The following is a 20,431-nucleotide window of genomic DNA, read 5'->3' as shown; positions in this document are numbered from 1 at the left end:
CATTTTAAAGTTTTGTTCCAACAAGCCAAACCAAGAGGTCATGAAGTCATCACCTGATTGAATCAATGTGAATAGGCCAAGTCAGAATAAATTTTGGGGCAATGGACAGTGAAAAGAATAAACAGACGGTTTGGGAAAAGTGCAGACAGAGTGCTTAATAGAGGAAAAGATGGTGAAGGTTTATCTTACATACTTTGGGTATATGAGTAGGAGAGAAAGGTGGCAGGAGAGCAAAGGAGAGGAAGATCCTAAACGAGATGCATTGACACAGGGACTGAAGCAATGGGCTCAGTTTTGGCAGTGACGATGAAGATGTCACTGGATAGGACAGGATTCATATCTGTTGTTCATAGGGTCTCTATGAATTGTTGTACTCAACTCAATGACACCTAATAACATTTTATTTTCCATGGTTCTAAACTCTGTATGGATTGGGGCTCAATGTCAGGAAGACAAAGATTCTCACCACTGGAACAATTGGCATCATCAGGATGGATGGTGAAGTGATTGAGATTGTTCACCACTTTAGTTTGCTTGGCTTCACAGTCAACACTCTTGGCACCAGTAGCCAGGAAATTAAAAGACACATTGCGATGGGAAAGTCTGCTGTTAGGGACCTCTCCAAAGTACTGAAGAGCAATGGTGTCTTCTCTGGAGACTAAGGTGCATCTGATACAGGCCATGGTCTTTGCAATCACTTGTTATGCATCAGAGAGTTGGATAATGACTAGGGATGATAGAAGGAGAATTGATGCCTTTGAGCTGTGGTGCTGGAGAGGAGTATTGAATGTACCATGGACTGCTAAGAAAACAAACAGATTAATCCCGGAGAGGGTTAAACCAGGCTGCTCCTTGGAGGCAAGTATTCTGAGGCTTTGTCTGACATACTTTGGACATGTTGTAAGAAGGGACCAGTCTTTGGAGAGTGACATCATGCTTGGGAGGGTGGAAGGACAGCCCAGGAGGGGAAGACCCTCTATGAGGTGGATTTTGATTCAGTGACTGGGGTAATTGGGATGAGTGTATCAGAGACAGTGCGATTGGCACAGGACAGAGCAGAGTTTCGGGCTGTTGTACATAGGGTCTCTGAGTTGCAAGCGACTCAATGGCACATAACAACAGCAACACCCTTCATACTCTCTTTTGAATATAAATTCTGAATATTCCACTAGAATAAAGATGAAAGATAAATAGTTATCCTTGAGCTGTATTGTTGTAGGAGATGATTGACTATCCCATGGCATATACCTAAAGAACAAACAAGTCTGTTTTTGAGGATGTATAACCAAGATGCTTCTTGGAGGAAAAGATAGTTAAACTTCATCTCACATACTTTGGGTATGTTGTCAGCAGGGGCTAGTTCTTGGAAATGGACATCATTCTGGAGAGATGAGGTAGACTGACACAAAAATTGGAACAATGAGTTTGATCATGAGGATATAACAAGGTTTAGATATGTTTTTCATATGTTGGCGAAGAGAACTGAATATTCCATGAACTGCCAAGGGAACAAACAAACAGTTCTTGGAGAAAGTTCAGCCACAGTGCTCTGCAGAGGCAAAGATGACAAAGCTTCTACTTGAATATTTGGGGCATGTTACTTCTTGTTCTTGTTCTTGTTATGGGCCATTGAACTGACTATGACTCATAATGACACTATGAACAATGGCTTGGAAAATTGCCTTCTCCTGAGCTAATTTCACAAACTCTGTTGCACTTGACCCCACAGCCACAATCACTGTGTCAGTCCATCTCATTCAGAGTCTTCCTCTCCTGCTCTGATCCTCTACCTTCTGAGCATGATAGACAGATCCCTCCTGGCTACATGTCCAAAGTACATGAGATGGAGCTTCAAAAACTTTGCCTCCAAAGAGCAAAGTGGTTTCACCATTTCCAGGACTGATTTGTTTGTTCTCTTGTTAGTCCATGGTATGTTCAATACTCTTCTCCAGCAATCCAAAGGCATCAATTCTTCTTCTGCCATGCTATTTATTCATTGTCCGGCTCTCAGATGTACTGCAAGCAACTAAGAAGACTATGGCCTGGATCAGGCACACCTTAGTACCTAGAATGACAACCTTGCAGTTTAGCACTCTGAAAGGTCTTGACAGAAGACTTTCTCAATGATTTCTTGACTGATAGTGCCAAAAGTGTGGAGTGTGGATCTGAGCAAGACGAAATTAACAGGCTAAATCTTTTCTTTATCTATCATGACCTGATGGTGAGTATCTTTGTTGAAATGCAATCCATAATGAAAGCTGCAGTCTTTGTCCTTCTGTAGAAAATGCTTCAAGTTCTCAGTTTTAGTGAACAAGGTTGTGTTGTTATCTCTCATCTCCTCTCCTTTCTTCTCTTTACTTTTTCTCCTTTCCCGTTCCTTCCCCTCTCCTCTCCTTTCCTGTTCTGGAGAAGGGAGGTCCATTCTCTCTTTCTTTCCTGGTTCTTGCTCTCAACGATAGGAGATCACCCCCTGCATGTAACTGTTTAAACATCCAGTAAATATCTGGTTATGCAAAGCTCTTATTACTAGTATTATCTTTCCCCTTATCTTAATCTTTTTTCTCCTCAGGGTGCTGTTCAACCAACTATAAATAATCCTTTAGAAATATAAGGACAGAATACAGCCCTGAACCATACTTTTCTTGATTTTAAATCAAGAAATATTCCCTTGCTCTGTTCTGATAACAGCCTCTTGGTCTAGATATGACTTCCCATGAGCACAGTTAAGTGCTCTGGGGTTCCTATTCTCAATGTTAGCCATAGTTTGTTATGATACACATGGACAAATACCTTTGCATAGTCAATAAAACACAAATAGACATTCTTCTGTTATTTTCTGCTTTCAGTCAAGATCCATCTGACATCAACAATGATATCCCTGGTGCCACAGCCTCTTCTAATCCCAAAACCCAGTTTGAAATTATGGAAGTTCTCTGGCAATGTATTTTTAATTTTTCATTTTTAGTTGATCTTCAGCAGTATATTACTTGCATATGATATTAATGAAGCCGTTGTTGCATGCCATTGAGTCGACTATAACTCATAGCAACCTTATGTACAATAGCTCTGAGCCCTGCTCTCTCTTATGTCAATCTCACTGTTCGTGGCACATCCCTCATTACCCCAGTTACTGTGTCAATTCCTCTCATCTAGGGTCTTCCTCTCTTGTGCTATTGCTCCACCTTATAAGCATGATTGTTTTCTCCAGGGACTGGCCCTTCCTGGCAACATGCCCATGCAAGATGGAGCCTCAAAATCTTTGACTCTAAGGAGCAGCTTGGTTTCATCATCTCCAGGACAGACTTGTTAGTTCCTTTGGTAATCTATGGTATGCTCAATACTCTTCACCACAACTCAAAGGCATCAATTCTTCTTTCATCTTTGGTCACTGTCCAGTTCTCTGATGCAAAACAAGTATTTGCAAATACCATGGCCTGTATCAGATGCACCTTACTTTTTAGACTGATTCTTGCTTTTCAGCACTCTGGAGAGGCCCCTGACAGCAGATTTCCCTAATGCAATTCTCCTTTTGAGTTCTTGACAGCTGGTGCCAAGAGTGTTGACTGTGGAATCTAGCAAGCTGAATTGTCAACAATCTCAATCTCTTACCCATCTAACATGGTGCTGCCAATTTGCCCAATGGTTAGAATCTTCATTTTCTTGATGTTAAGCTTCAATCCATATTGCATATTGTTCAATAATTTCCTTTTTCTATTGAGTCACTTTCCTTGGGAATGGGAACAAAAATGAGTATATTCCAGTCAGTGGCCAGGTAGCTTTCTCATATCTATTAAGTCCTGTGTCCTTTCACTATGTCTGTTCAATTTGTATGCTGAGTAAATTATTTCAGAAGTTAGACACTATAAATATGGATGTAGTATCAGTACTGGAAAAGGATTAACAACCTGCATTACATAGATGACACATTCTGTTTGCTGAAAGCAAGCAGGATTTTAAACACTTGATGCAGATAATCAAAGACCACCTCTTTCAATATGGATTACATTCTGACATCAAGAAGACAAAAATCCTCACCATTGGGCCATAGGCAACATTATGATAGGTGGAGAAAAGACTGACATGGCCAAGATTTCATCTTCCTTGCATCTGTAATTAGCACCCTTAATACCAGAAGTCAGGAGATCTGGAGATACATTGCACTGAGAAAGGCTTCCATTTAGAGACCCCTCCAAAGTACTGAGGAACAATGATGTCAGTTTGGGGACTAAGGTGTGTATGATTCAGACCATAGCATTTTCAATTACTTGCTATGTATCTAAGAGCTAAACAATGAATCGGGATTGCAGAAGAAGAGTAGATGCTTTTGAGCTGGGGTGTAGGAGAAGAGTAGTGAATATTCCATAGAATGAAAACAGAACAAAGAGAAATGTCTCAAAGGGAATGCAGTCAGAGGGTTCTTTAGAGGCAAGGATGATGAAGTTTCACCTTACATCCTTTGGGCATGTTGTTTGGTGGGTTTTTCTTTAGAAAGGGTCATCATGCTTGGAAAGATGGAGTATCAGCAAAGGAGGGGAAGGCCTCAGGGAGAGGGGTTTGTTACAGTGACTGCAACAATGGGCCTAAGTCTATCGAGATGATGAAGATCACAGAAGCTAGGACAGGGTTCATATCTTCTGTTCATACCATTACTATGAGTCATACTCATCTTGCAACTAACAACAACAGCAACATGAACCTTTAAAAGCCAACCGATAAAAAATAATATTTTTCAGAAGTGATTAAGAGTCATAGTGCAGAGGAGGGCCTGGCAAGAGAACAGATGAGAGAAAATTCCCCATCTGAAACAGGTGGCTCCAAGACCTAGGCCAATTTTAAAACCAAGCAGAGAATGTTGAGGAGTAGATAAGCCTGAAAGACTTACATGTTCTAACAAGATCAAGAGTCTAGACTAAAGTCAGGTTTCTTAAAGAAAGAGGCATATTTATTTCAAATATTATTACTGCAAGGATAACAAAAGAGTGACTGTTGAGGTGAAATAATATTGAACTAACATGAGACTGAACCAGAACTCAATCTGCTCAATAATGAAATAATGAAAGAGGGGGGAAAAATCACTTATTTAGAAGAAGTGTAATATTATAACTGGAAAAAGATGGTGTTTGGCTACTTGTCACTATGAGTCAATTGAATAGAGACAAAGATTGAATATTCTAAATGGGCTTTTTTTCCAGATGTCTGTGACATGAGAGAAACTAGCAGCAAAAACATCTCAAACAGTACTTTCTGACATCTCAGGATCAAGCCAGGTTTTTTAATGGGGTGACCAAAGCAGTTGGTAAAGGAAAGGAATGTGGAAAATATCAAGTGGGAAGTCCTAGAGATCTGACAAAGTTATTTGTTTCACATATCTCTTCCCAGAGGGCTGTCAGATGTCCTCTGCTAGATATCTGAGATAAGTAAAATTCTTTGCTGGTGATTCAGCCTTCAGGGAATTTCTCGGTTTTTGTCAGGAAGGCTTGATAAGCAAAGCCTTGACTCCTGGAGTAATAGATTCACAACTAGCTAATCAGTTAGATTATAAGACTTTACACAGTTACCAAATTATTGGTAGTTTCTGAGTATTATGGAAAATACTAGGAAGCTCTAGTGGCCTAGTGGCAAGAAGTTGTGCTGCAATCCCGAAGGCACATGGTTCAAATCCATGTGCCCAAGATGTTCTTCTGGAGAAGAAGGGGCAATCTCCTCCTGTGCCAGTTGGATCTGCCTTGCTAATACACAACAAGAAAAAAAATGGAAACTATTTCTTATATCAAAATAGCCAGAGTGTGAAGATTATCAAACAATATGACTAATATTGCATGAAAGCAAAATCCTGCTGAACATTATCTAAAAATGACTATCCGAAATACAAGCTGGGTTTAGAAGAGGTTGTCACATGAGAGACAGTATCACCAATATCCGATGGATCTTGGCAGAGAGCATCAGAGGAATGTTTTCTGTGTTTCATTGACTATGCAAAGGATCAAACAACTTGTGGCTGACCTTGAGGAGAATGGGAATCCCAGAACACTTGATTTTGCTCATGTGAAATCTGTACTCGGAGCAGGAAGCAGTTCTCAGTACAAAGCAAGGAAACACTATATGGTTCAAAATCAGGAAAAGAATGCATAAGGGAAGTGTCCTGTCTCCATACCATTTCAATCTATATGAAGAACAGATCATTTGGGAGGCTGGTCTTTATGAAGAGGAATACGGCATCAGGATTGGAGGAAGACTCATCAGCAACCTACATTATGCAGATGACATAACCTTGCTTGCTGAAAGTGAGGAAGATCTGAAGCGCTTGCTGCAGAAGGTCAAGGACTGTAGTCTTCAATATTAACTGAAGCTCAACATCAAGAACACGATGATTCTCACCACTGGGCCAATTGGCAGAATCATGATAGATGGAGAGGAGATTGACATTGTTAATAATTACAACTAGCTTGGCTCCACAGTCAACACTCTTGGCACAAGCAGTTAGGAAATCAAAAGATGAATCACAATGAGAAAACCTGCCATCAGGGACCTCTCCAGAGTACTGAGAAACAACGTCAGTCTAAAGACTAAGGTGTGCCTAATCCAGGCCATAGTCTTCGCAATTACTTGCTATGCATCAGAGAGGTGGACAATGACAAGAATGACAGAAAAAAAATCGATGTCTTCTAACTGTGATGCTGAAGAAGAGTCTTGAACATACCATGCACTGCCAAGGAAAAAAAACAGGTCTGTCTTGGAGAGAGTGAAATCAAGTTTCTCCTTGGAGGCGAGGATTTTGAAGCTCCATCTCACATACTTTGGACAAGTGGTCAGCAGTGATTGGTCCCTGGAGATCTGCTTGGAAGGGCTGGGAGGGACAGAGCAAGAAAGGAAGATCCTGGATGAGATAGATTGATTCAGTAACTGGGATAATGCGGGTGAGTGTGTCAGAGTCAGTGAGACTGGCTCAGGACAGGGCAGGCTTCAGAGCTGTTGTACATAGGGTCACTATGTGTTCCAGGCAACTCAATGGCACATAACTACGACATACTTTGGATCAAGTGTCCTTTAGTCTTTATACCGATGTCATTGCTCTTTAACACTTTGGGTTGATGCCTGACAGCAAATTTTCTTAATATAATACATCTTTAAATTTCTTGAACGTTGCTACCATGGGTGTAAAAGGGATTAATTATTTAGGTCAAGGTGACAAGCTAGTAAACAGTAGAAATGTATTCTAAAGTAAATTCTGACTAACTCATATAAGATATCAATAATAAAAATTATCATTATTAACTGTGAAATATACCTTGGTCATAATAATTCACAAACTCAGAAAACTGAAACTGATTGCTGTCCATTCAGAACTGACCTCTACACAGGTTTTCAAGATGTTGTATATCATACAAGAGGAGATTGCCCAACTTTCTTCTGCAGGTGGAATCAAACCACCTTTAGATTAGCAGTGGAACTCAGTATGGACTAGGCCATTAGAGCTACATGTAAATGTGATCCTTCCCATCATAAAATATTAGGCAGGCAGTTCAAATCCACCAACTGCTCAGAAGAAGAAAGATGAGCAATCTCTCGCAGTGTGATTACCGCATTATTCTACATCTTACTTTGATAATAGTGATTTGGGTCTTAAAAGCACATGAACAGACTTCTAGAGTATAACTATTGGTCTTTCTCTGTGCAGAACTAAGAAGAAAAAAGAAAAGCAAGAAACTAACACACACACCCCAACCAAAAAACAAAATAAAAACAACCCAACAAAAACAAAACACTAGTCCAAAGCACTAATGGATGATGTCAACATCAACTTCCATCATTCTGAGACCAGAAGAGCTAGATGGTAGCTGACTACCACTGTTGACCATTCCAAAAAGGATCAGAGTAGAAGGTCTTTAGTAAGTAGTTAGAAATACAGACAAAGATTCAAAACATAAAAAGGAACAGACTTTCTCATCTAATAGAAGCTAGTGGAACCTCTGACATTATAGTCTTTCATTATCCATCAAACTCAGAACAGAACTCACTCATTTGGATGACCTTTCCGCTAACCAGTAGACAGGTGAACAATAATAAAAGGAGGCATTTACTCCTTAGAAAAATCAGTCATACAAAATCAAAGAACAGAGCCTGCCCAATAATAACCTGAGAAGTCAGGGAGAAGTAGGATAGAAAGATTAATGGTGATGGGAATCATAGCAAAATGTGGAAAAAGTGCAGTGGAAAGAGTGTAGTGGAGTGTTTTATTTACATAATAAAACAAAATGTGTATGAATGGCTGAACAGAAAAACAGTTTACATAATAAAGTTTCAATCAAATCACAATTAAAAGCAAACTATAGGAAGCTATGGGTCTATAATAACAAATTATGGCTAACATCAAGAAAAATGAGAATCCCAGAGCACTTAATTGTGCTCATGCAAAAACTATACTTCAAATAAGAAACTGTCATCCGAATAGACAAAAGGAATACTTATGGTTTAACATAAAGAAAATGTGCATTAGTGCTTTATCCTTTCTCCAAAAGTATTCAATCTGTATGCTGAGCAAATCATTCCAGAGGCTGGATTTTATGAAGAAGAATGTGACATCAGGATTGGAGGAAGACTCATCAACAACCTGTGATAACCTTGCTTGTTGGAAGGTAAGAAAACTTAACGTACTTGCTGAAGAAGATCAAAGGTTACAGACTGCAATATGGAATATATCTCAACATCAAGAAGGCAAAAATCCCCAATAGATGGAGAAAAGATTGACATAGCTAAGGATTTAATTTTGCTTGAATTCATAATCAACACCTTTGGCACCAGCAGTCAAGAAATCAAGAGACATTGTTGTTGTTTTTGTTGTTAAGTGCTGTTGAGTTGCAGGAGACTCATAGCAACTCTATGAACAAAAGTCCTGGACACCTCCTGCACAACTTTTGTCCTTTCTCCAGGTTCATAGGGTTTACAGAGGCAACCTATTATGGAAGTGGATGCCACTCCTGCTTCCAAGCTTGTTTTAATCAGGGAGCTTCACCAAACATGTCCACCATGAGTAAACATTCTCACATTTGACTCATCAGTGTCACAGTGTTCAGCTTCACAGAAACCATGAGTTACCTCTGTACAGCAAGTGGACATACCAGGTTACATGATTAAAGGCTGGCCTGAGGGCTGCGGAGTAGAGTCACCTACCTTCAGCTTGGGGTCATGGCTTTCCGTCGGCTAGGCCAACTGCTCTATCTTTCTATGCTATTGGTGGTGGTGGTGGTGGTGTTAAGTGCCGTTGAGTCACAGGCAACTCATAATGACCCTATGAACGAAAGTCCAGGACACGTCCTGTAAAACTTTTGTCCTTTCTCCAGGTTCATAGGGTTTCCGGAGGCAATATATTATGAAATGGATGCCACTCCTGCTTCAAAAAAGACATATTACATTGAGTAAATTTACTGTCAAGGACGTCTCTAATTTTTAAAAAGCAATGATGTCAGTTTAATGACTAAAGTGTGTGTGATCGAAGTCATCATCTTTTCAAATATGTTATGCATCTGAAAGCTTAACAATGACTAAGGATGACAGAAGAAGAATTGATGTCTTTGACTTGTGTTGTTAGATAAAAGCACTGGATATCCTACAGACTGTCAAAAGAACAAACAAATATGTCTTGTAGAAAGCACAAACTGGGTGCTCCCTGGAGGCAATAATGATGAAGTGCCATCTCCCATATTTTGGGCATGATGTTAGGTGGGGCTCATCCTTGGAAAGGACATCATGTTTAGAAAGGTGAAGAGCCGATGAAAGAGAGGAAGACCCCCAACAAGATGGGTTCACACAGTGACTATAACAATGTGCTCAAGTATATTAGAGAAAATGAGGATGACCCAGGATAGGGCAAGGTTCAGATACATTGTTCATAGGACTGTTATGAGTCATGGTTGACTCAACAGCACATAACAACAAAAAAAGTCTAGTTAGTGTTAAAGAGTGATACTGCCAACCCAAAGGCACTGGCTTTAAATCCAGCAGCCACAATTTCATCCTGCATGACTTCCTGCCTCAGAATACTCACTGGAGGGTCAGCTATGAATCGATTCTGACATGATGACATACAACAGCAGCAACAACAAGGGTTATAAAGAGATCAAAGACACTGGAACGGAATGGAAACCTTATCTGAGAAATAGTATGGGAATCTTGGCCCCTGAATAAGTGAAGTGCTCCTGAAGATTCTGTTGTTTCCAAGTTACACTGCTCTCTCTTCTCTTAATTGGAATATATACCTACTTTGAGGTGAATTGAGCTCCATCTCTCACTTTAAAGCATCAAAATTCTTAAGAATCAAGATCTGAAACAAGAGAGAGCACAACATTTTCAAATATGATAACATATTCTTCCCTGAAATGATTTTGTCAATCACCTTGACAGTGTGCACACAAGTTTGCAAGTGCGTTGGTGTGTTTTTATTCTCAGCTTTCTCCAGATCTTCAGAGGAGCAGATTGTGTATACATTATAAACAAAACTATGAAATTAAAGAACTTGAAGAAATTAAAAACTAAAATTTCCATCTGACATTATTTCCAATACATTTCCTATTGCCAGTAAAGACTCATCATTCAAATGGGGCCCCCAAAGGCATGTTGCATCTGACTTGCTATTTTCAGTGACAAGGTAGTGAAAAGTAGAAAGAGTAAATGTAAAATAAAGCTCACCACACAAAGATTCATCAGGATGTAAATATATAACTCAATTCTACGTAGGACTTAGGTCTCACTTCAAGTATTGAATATTTTCATTATTCATTACCCTCTTGGTTAAAAAGTCCAAGAAAGGACCCTTCTCCTCTTGGCAAGGAAAGAGCTAACCATGCAACTCCTAACTGAGTCTGACAGAATTTCAACTCTGCTACTGAAGGTTAAGTAGATGTGTTTGCACTGCTGGTGGGAAGGACAAAGCAGCTGCTTAAGTCGATTCTTTCAGGCTAGACGTTCCTTCTATCTGCATATCACAGTGCTGCTGTAAAATCTTATTTCAAAGCAAAATTACCTCCACAAGTATCGTTGCTACTAGGTGCCTTCAATGTACACGTACAGCAGAATGACATCCTGCCCAATTCTGCACTATCCGCATAATCTCCATTGTATTTAACCCATGGTTGAAATCCCTATGCCAATCAACATCATTGAGGGCCTCCCTTTCCTTCACCAATATTTTACACTTCCAAGGAGTTAGAAATCCTGCAGATTTAAAATAAAGTATGCATCATTGCCTCATCCTTTCTCCATGACTATTCAATCAATCAGTATGCTGTATTCTAAGGGAACAAAATTCATCTGTAACACCTCCCTACAGACAGCACTGTGCCCACAGTAAAGAGGCTCAGACCAAAGACAGGACTCTTATTTGCAACAATGCAATTAAAAAAAAAACAACAAAATGAGCATTTCTTCATGTGTCTGTAGGCCATTCAACTATCTTCCTCTTTGAAAATTCTTTCCATGATTTTTACCCATTTTGTAATTGCGTTATCAGTCTTTTTTTTGTGGAGGCCTACGAGTATTCTATAAACTGTCATTATGAGACTCTTGTCTGAGATGGTATTACCAAAGATTTGTTCCTAGTCGGTATATTTTTCTTTTCACTCTGTTGGAAAAATGTTTTGATGTACACAGGGATATAATCTTTAAAAGGTCCTATTCATCAATTTTATTCTCTTCAGATTGTGCATTTCTGGTTGTACTTGGCATTCTCTTTATGCTTTAGACTGGGCCTTCTAGACTAGGTCACAGCTTGTCTGTTATGAACTTTATGTTTTTGAGCTTTACTCCTAGGTCTCTGACCCACTTTGAGTTGATTTTTGTGTATGGTGATCCTGTTTCAGATTTCTGCAAGTAACAGATATTCAAATGGCCAACAGACACATGAAGAAATGCTCCAGATCACTGGCAATAAGAGAGATGCAAATCAAAACCACAATGAGATACTATCTCACTCCAGTAGTAGTGACAAAGCTTAATAGAACAGCAAGTAATAAATGTTAGAGAGGATGTGGTGAGATAGGAACTCTTATACATTGTTGGTGGGATTGTAAAATGGTACAACCACTCTGGAAGGCCGTTTAGAACTTCCTCAAAAAGCTGAACATAGAAATTCCATATAACCCCGATATTCCATTGTTTGGAATGTATCCCAAGGAAATGAGAAATAAGGCCCAAATGGAAACTTGTATACTAACGTTCATAGAAGTGTTATTAACCATTGCAAGAATATGGAAACAGCCCAGATGTCCAACCACAGTCGAATAGATTGAGAAGTACGGTGCATTTGTACAATGGAATACTATGCAGCACACAGGAGCAATGATTTTGTAAATTATTACCTAACTTGAAAGGGACTGGAGAGCATTATGCTGAATGAACTAACTCAGTCTCATAAGAACAAATACTGTGTAAAACCATTGCTGTAGAATGAATATGAAGATCCACAGGGGAGGGAGGGTGGAAATAGGGGTGAGGATGGAGGGAAAGTTAAACATAGGTCACACAACTTGAGAAGGGGAGTTGAAGGAAACTGTAAAGATCTGGTGTGAAAAACAATGTATTTTAACTTTGTAAATAAATGAGCATAACATTAAAGAAAAAATTAAAATACAGATAAGAACCATTTGTTGAATGTAGACTGTGGTCTGGATACTCTGTGGGGTTTTTACGTTTTGATGATATTCATTGAGCAGCTGCCATGTGCTTGCAGTCAGTTTATATGAGAGACAGAATATAAGCAGACTTAAAGATGTGGATATTTTCCATTAAGTTTTTGCACATTTCTGAGAAGTAAGGGTCTCCATGATCAGTAAAGAATAAAACACACGTACATCAGTGATTTGAACATTGCCTTTCCAGATAGTGAATCATGAAACTGTGCAAACCCCCAAATAAGATTAATTAGTAATTAGTTTTAGTATTAATAATATTAAATATTTTTCTTTTGGAATGGGGTAGAATTCATTTTAGAATGGAAAATGTACACAAAAACAGTCACTCTAATACATATAAATTAAAGTACAGACACGTCTGAGAATGAAAACATAACTTCTAAATATATAATATATGGAGAAGATTATGAACATTCACATGAGTTATTCAGTATGCTGAGCATATATTACTTGCTATTATGCTTAAGAAATCTTTTTGCGTTAACTTTTCTTCTTGGTCTCTAAAACGAAGATGCCCTTATAGTTGGCAGTCACTGGAAGAATTGCGTTGGCCCTAGGGTTAACCAGAACATTTCCCCTGCGTAGCTTAAATGCAACTGTCCATGAAAACCATCAGTCAAGGCTGTGTGCACTATTGTGGGCTTTAAAAGCTGACACAGGATCCGTATTTCTTGTGCACAGAAACTCCAAATCGTTCCAGAGGAAATGAGGCATAAAATACCATCAAATCTAAAGTTAAGCAGTTTAGGGCAAAAAGAATAGCTTTTAGTTACCGAATTATAATCAGAGTCTTAGGATCATTTAATTATAATCAGGGTCTTAGAACCATTTGTACCAGCTTCATTATGGTTGGCAGAGAAAAATTTTAAAAAAATATGTGAATTTGTGCAAGGTGGGTGTACCATAACGATAATCAGAATGGGGAAAATTACAGGTCAAAACCGGAGAGACACGGAAGTGGACGCTTTCAGGAACCTGATACAGAAGACTGGATTATTGCCAGGACTGTGGAGAGTCACACACATTCAAAGTAGTACAGTTACTACCTTCTTTGAATTGGGCACCATTGTATCCACTTCTGCCAGTTGCTAGCAGAACACAAGCTGCCTTTGTTTCCTAAGAGGGAGATGACATTTTTAGCAGGGCATTGACTTTTTATTTTCTTCATTCCAGTTATCCTTGTGGTACACCCACACTTAGAAATTTGGGTCTGTCCCAGATTTACTTCTTTGACCATGCCTGAAATAGGACAAACTAGTTTGAAGCCTTAATTACAACTATTTAATATGTGGCATGTTGAGAAAGGGGAAAGATCAAAACAATACATGAAAGTAAACTTGAAATTGTGGATGTCTAGTTTTTGTAAATCACTTTCTGTTATGGGAGAGTCATGATTATTCTAATAGGTGGCAATACTGATATAAAACAACATTACAAAGGCATTCCACCTGATTTCTCTAATTTCAAAACGAGTTACCAATTGGTAGCATAGAGTAGCAATTTAGTAGCAAAAAGGACCAAGTAAATAGCTCGGTTATCAAATGTCCACATTCATAGTTTGTTTGGGGTTATTGTTTTTTTGGGTTTGTGGAGGATTTTTTGTCAGATCATTTGGTACTCTAGGCAAGAAACATTTACTGAGTATCTGCTTTGTGCTAAATCTCAAGACTCTATCTGTGAACAAAACAAGCATATTCAGCTTCAAGAGTTTATTATGCTCCAGTTCTGGGCTTATTCCTCCAGGTTGCATGACTAACTGTGAATTGGCTAATTGAACTTTTCTATTTATTTGTGTCCCTGTGGATATCCCCGGAGCACATGAATCCGAGTTGTTCAGTAGAAAAAGAACTTTAAAGAGAAAAATTGAAAATGATGAGATAAATGGAAGGAGACGGGGGAGAGAGGGGAGAAAAAAGGAAGGCTGAGAAGCAGAAGGTAAGAGAAAGGATGGAAAGGAGGGAAAACAGAAGGGATGATACACACAAAGCAGAAGTAAAAAGGCTTTATAGTTTAGGACCAGACAGTTTGGAGTCTAGTCCCCAGCTGCCTCTCCTGGAAGCACAAGTTTAAGAAACTGATCTATCCATGTCTTCTTTCTTTAAAATCATGTCTTCTTTCTTTAAAATAAAGTGATCATCTCTCTCTCATGGCTGTAATAGAGATCGCATACAATAATAGCTATAATAACACTTTGCAGCCTTTGAAGTGATTTAAAAATGAAGGAGTTTATTACAATACGATGATGCTGGTAATGATGACTAAGCATGTCATAACACACAAAAATAATTACATACATTTGAAAAAAATGTACATAGTACTTTTACTGCTATGAACCATGGGGTGGGAACCAATTCATAGCTAACCCTCTACTGAGTTTGCAAAGGCAGTAAATCGCACTGGAGTTGATTGCTCATCTTTCTCTTGTGGAAAAAATGGTGGATTTGAACCGTGTATGTTTGGGTTGACAGCACAATTCCTTATCACTAAGCTACCAGAGGTCCCTGCGTACATATTAGCATTGCTTTATTATTGTTTGAAGTAAAGAAAAAGAAATGAGTAGGTATGAGAACCAGGAAAACAGATTCTACTGGCAGACCAGAGCCAAAATGTTGAAACAGTTGATTTAATCTAAAATTATTTCATTTTCAATGAGCATTAAAATCTTAGTGACTACATTACATATCTTATAAATCAAACTCCAAAGACATAAGATTTGTTTTCAAGTATTTGTAAAAGAATAATAATTTTATAAACCTTTTCCATCTTATGATTATTTGTATATGAAAAAGTCAGGTGACCTATATTGGCATTTTAAAATTTATTCACTGTTTGCACACAACCTGAATGTACATTGTTTTCAAACTTTTACCAAAATAAGATTGAAGTAGCCTGGATCAACCAAATGTATAATTTATAGTATGTTTGAGCATTAAATCGGAGACTAGGTTGCTCTACAAACCTCCTAGCTGTTACCTTAGATAAGTTTCTAAATGTCTTTTCCCGTCACTTCACAGAATATAGTACTAAATGTCACCCTCAGAATTGCTGCCAGTGCCTTATACATCACCAGTCTAAAGTAAATGAAAACAAAACAAGAAAAACAGCAAGTGACTAAACAGATACTCAGATCATCATGTATCACTATGAATTTTATTTGGCCTGATTGATAACCTGATTGAAAATAGTTTTATGTAAATTCTGAAAAATAATATTTGCTAAAACATACCCACATAAAGTGTTTAAAGTCCTATTCCAAACATATAATTACTACTATTATCTTCTTTACAGGTAACACCAAATTAAGTTTCAGGCGCAAAATCCAAATGAGATTCCTTATTAACAGCCCCAGGACGAGTCTGTAGTAATAAAGGCAATTATTTCAATTCACCAAGGGTCTAGTTAGTACATACCAGTCACTACACTAGTCACTTGGCAAAATCTATCATTTAAACCTCATGATTACACTAATGTTATGGAGAAAGGATGAAAGTCTCGCAACTGTTTGATTCATAGAGTCACTAAGGCACTTCACAACAACAACAACAACAACAGTAAATAATGTTATCAACATTTTATAAGTTAAAGTAAGATGGTAGTTGGTAATCTTATCTTCATCACAAAAGTGATGGATTCTAAATTAAAAACATAGTTATAAAAAAAAACAACAACACAGTTATCCTGTTATCTCTATCTAAAACACTTGAGTCCTTCCTCTACTTCAGTATTTCTCCATGGGGATTTAATAATTTAATAATGCCCAATCAGAATTCAAGATTTTTTACATTTAATGCTCTAAGTATAAAGGTGTTTATGTGCACTATACATACATACGTCTATATTAAACACGTATGCATCAATACATACTTATACATATGTGTCATGTATATATATATGTGTGTGTGTGTGTGTGTGTGGTGTTGTTATTGTTATGTGTCGTCAAGTCGCCTGTCACCCATAACGACTTACAACACAGCCCTATACCCTGCAGGATCCTGTACCAATCCTATTGTCTCTGATACCCCTACCCCCATTACCCAAGTCACTTAATCAATCCATCTCATTAAGGGTCTTTCTCTCTTGCACTGGCCCTCCACCCTCCCAAATATGATGTGTCTCTCCAAGGACTGTCTTTCCTTGCAACTTGCCCAAAGTATGTCAGAAGAAGCTTCAGAATCCTTGCCTCCAAGGAGCAGCCTAGTTTCACTCTAAGGTGAACATGTGCTCACCAAGTTGTGCCAAGAAATCTGGAGGACAACAACCTGGTCATCTGACTGGAAGAGATCCATATTTATTCTTATTCCAAAAAGAAGGTGACCTGACAGAGCATGGAAATTATCGAACAACACCACTAATAACACTCACTAGCAAAATCCTGCTAATAATTATCCAGAAAAAACTTGAACATTGACAGAGAACTACTAAAAATACAAGCTAGGTTTAGAAGAGATCATGGCACTAGGGACATTATTGCCAATGTCAGATGGATCGTGGCAGAAAGCAGAGAGTACCAGAAGAATGTCTATCTGTGTTTCATTGACTATACAAAGGCATGTGACTGTGTGGATCACAATAAATTGTGGCTAACCTTGAGGAAATTAGGAATCTTAGAACACTTGATCCTGCTTATATGAAAACTATACTTGTACCAAGAAGCAGTCCTTGGAATAGAGCAAGGAAACACCGCATGGCTCAAAATCAAGAAGGAGTGAATCAGGGACATATCCAGTCCACATACCGTTTCAGTCTGTATGCAGAAAGGATCATTCAGGGAAGCAGAGCTTTATGATGAGGAGTGTGGCATCAAGATGGAGGAAGATTCATTAACAACCTACTATATGCTGTTGACACAACCTTGCTTGCTGAAACTGAAGAAGATCTGAAGGACTCGCTGCAAAAGGTCAAGGACTGTAGTCTTCTATATACATTAAAGCTCAATATCAAGAAGACAAAGTTTCTCACCGTTGGGCCAATTGGCAGTACCATAATAGATGGTGAAGAGATTGAGCTTGTTAGCAATTACAGCTTGCTCAGATCCACAATCAACTCTTAATACCAACAGTCAGGAAATCAAAAGACAAATTATACTAGGAAAATCTGTTTTCATGGACATATCCAGAGTGCTGAAGAGCAACGATGTCAGTCTAGATACAAAGGTGCACCTAATCCAGGCCATGGTCTTCCCAATTACTTGTTATGCTTCAGAAAGTTGGACAATGACTAAGGATGACAGAAGGACAGATGCTTTTGAGTTGTGGTGCTGGAGGAAAGAACATACCATGGACTTCCAAGAAAAAAAAATAGGTCTGTCTTGAAGCGGGTGAAACCAAGTCTCTCCTTGGAGGCAAGTATTTTGAAGCTAAACCTCACTTACTTTGGGCACATGGGCAGGAGAGATCAGTCCTTAGAGAAGGACATCATGTTCAGAAGAGTGGAAGGAGAGCGCAGGAGAGAATGACCCCAGATGAGATGGATTGATACAGTAACTGGGGCAATAGGGGTTGGGGTGTCGGAATTAGTGAGACTGGCTCAGGACAAGGAACGGTTCAGAGCTGCTGTACATAGGGTCACTATACATCGCAGGTGACACATAACAACAATAACATGTTATGACAGATTTGGAAGCAGGAGTGGCATCCACTTCCTAAACAACATGCCTCCAGAAACTCTATGAACTTTGATAAATGTTGATAGTGGCAGAGGGGCTTCAGGCCTTTTGTTCACAGGGTCGAAATGAGTCATGCTTGACTTGAAGGCAATCAACAACAACAGAATGAACTATTTTGTTTGCCTAGAATGTTCAATATTCTTCTCCAGCACCACAGCTCAAAGGCATCAATTCTCCTTCTATCATCCCTAGTCATTGTCCAACTTTCTGGTACATAGCAAATCATTGCAAAGACCATGGCTTGAATCAGGTGCACCTTAGTCTCCAGACTGACATCGTTGCTCTTCAGGACTTTGGAGAGGTCTCTGACAGCAGACTTGCCCAGTGCAATTCATCATTCATCTCTTTTAATTTCCTGGCTGCTGGACCAAGAATGTTGATTGTGGAGCCAAGGAAACTACAGCTGTTAACAATCTCAATCTCTTTATCGTCTATCATGTATGGTAAACAACAACAAATATATATAAAAATATTTATATATGTGTGTGTGTGTATGTATTTCACTGATTAGACTGAAGATGTTAGAATAAAGTGTCTCTGAAATGAATTTTAAATACTGAACAAGTTATTTGGGCCATGTTACTGATGGTGTTATGTACTCACAGCTGACACTCCAGTGCATTTTCAGGAGCAATATATCATCAGTTGGGGGATTGCTCATCTTTCTCCTGCAGCACAGATGGTGGATTTGAACTGTGTAACTTTAGGTTGGCAGTTCAGTAACACCAGAAAAAAAATCTACTAATTGAACAATATATAATTGTTCCATTTTAGAAATGCATTATGTAATTTATATGATTTAGAGATACTCAGAGAAGAGCCTTTAAGGACTTAAAGTTGTCTTCCACTATTTATTTACTGGGGGCGGGGAATGGACTGCATGGTTTCATCTGAGAAACCTAGCATCCCAAAGTGGCTCTATACACAAAAAACTAGCTATTGGTGTTAAAAACATAAACAAGGAAACAACACAATTAGTAGTTGGCAAGTAAAGTGAGAGCTGGCAGAAGTAAGACTGTGAAAGTAATTGGTTCTAATTAAAACAACAATTCTGTCAACAGCAAAGTTCGAGTGCTCTATTTTGAGAGGTAACTAGCCCAATGCACTTTAAGAAGAATCCCTCAGGAGACCAGTTTTGCGATGCTTCTCAGGTTGACTTCAACATTGTGGCCACGGAAAAAAAATTTTTTTTCAAGGACACTGAGGGTATTTTTGGCTTTATCAACTTTTTGCCATAATTTGGGATTTACATTTTCTCTAGAAACTCAACAATCTAAATTAGAGAATAATGTAAGAAATGAGATAGAACTGTAATTTATCCAGAGATGAACTGTGGCATCTTTTCAGATTCATTTACATTTCTCGTTTGTCTGCATAATGTTTGCTCTGGTAAACACTGTTTCTCTATGCTATCAAAATGGTGTAACTAATTTTCCCCCCTATTTAATGTTACTGTGTACAGAAACTTTATCAGAATAATCTCTTTCCAAGGAGGGAAGCTGAAATTCAACCTTGAAGTCTATAAATGTTGGGTGAACAAATGAACAAAAAGGACACAAAGAAGGCTTTCTGACTTCTTCACTCCTATAGCTTCAAAAAGTTAAAATCAGTGTAGAAAAAATGAGCACTTTGCTCCCTTACTAGATAACAAATTGATACAGATTTTCAAAAGGAACTGGAGGAGAGTCATACATACCTTGAACAACTAGTCCTTTTTCATGTTAAGTTGTTGTTTTTGTTGTTGTTAGGTGCCTTGGAGTCAGTATGACTCATAGCGACCCTAGAAACAGCTGACCTGAACTCTGCCCTATTTTGTACAATTCTTAGAACTCTAGTGGTTTAGTGGTTAAAGTGGCTAGCTGTTAACCAAAAACTTGATGGTTCAAACCCACTAGTTGTTGCATAGTTTCAGGAAAGATTTCTAGCCTTGGGAACCTGAAGGGGCAGTTCTTGATGTAACGGCTTTTAAGATGTCTACATATCAGCAGCTCCTTCAGAGAAAGATGAGAAAACTCTGCAATTTACATACAGTTTCTGAAAATCTTCTGGAGGGTTAGGTATAAGTCAGTTCAAACTCAAA

General features: G+C 38.5%; 1 protein-coding gene across 1 annotated transcript in view; it reads right to left on the bottom strand.

Moving 5' to 3' along the window:
• Positions 1–20,431, bottom strand: part of SLC27A6 (solute carrier family 27 (fatty acid transporter), member 6) — a 100,611-nt gene that overhangs the window by 78,130 nt on the left and 2,050 nt on the right. The window lies entirely within an intron of this gene.

The sequence above is a fragment of the Elephantulus edwardii genome, unplaced genomic scaffold (genome assembly GCF_000299155.1).
Source record: "Elephantulus edwardii isolate Elephantulus edwardi_28Jun2011 unplaced genomic scaffold, EleEdw1.0 scaffold00046, whole genome shotgun sequence".
Lineage (NCBI taxonomy): Eukaryota > Metazoa > Chordata > Mammalia > Macroscelidea > Macroscelididae > Elephantulus > Elephantulus edwardii.
This window is presented reverse-complemented; position numbering and strand designations above follow the sequence as displayed.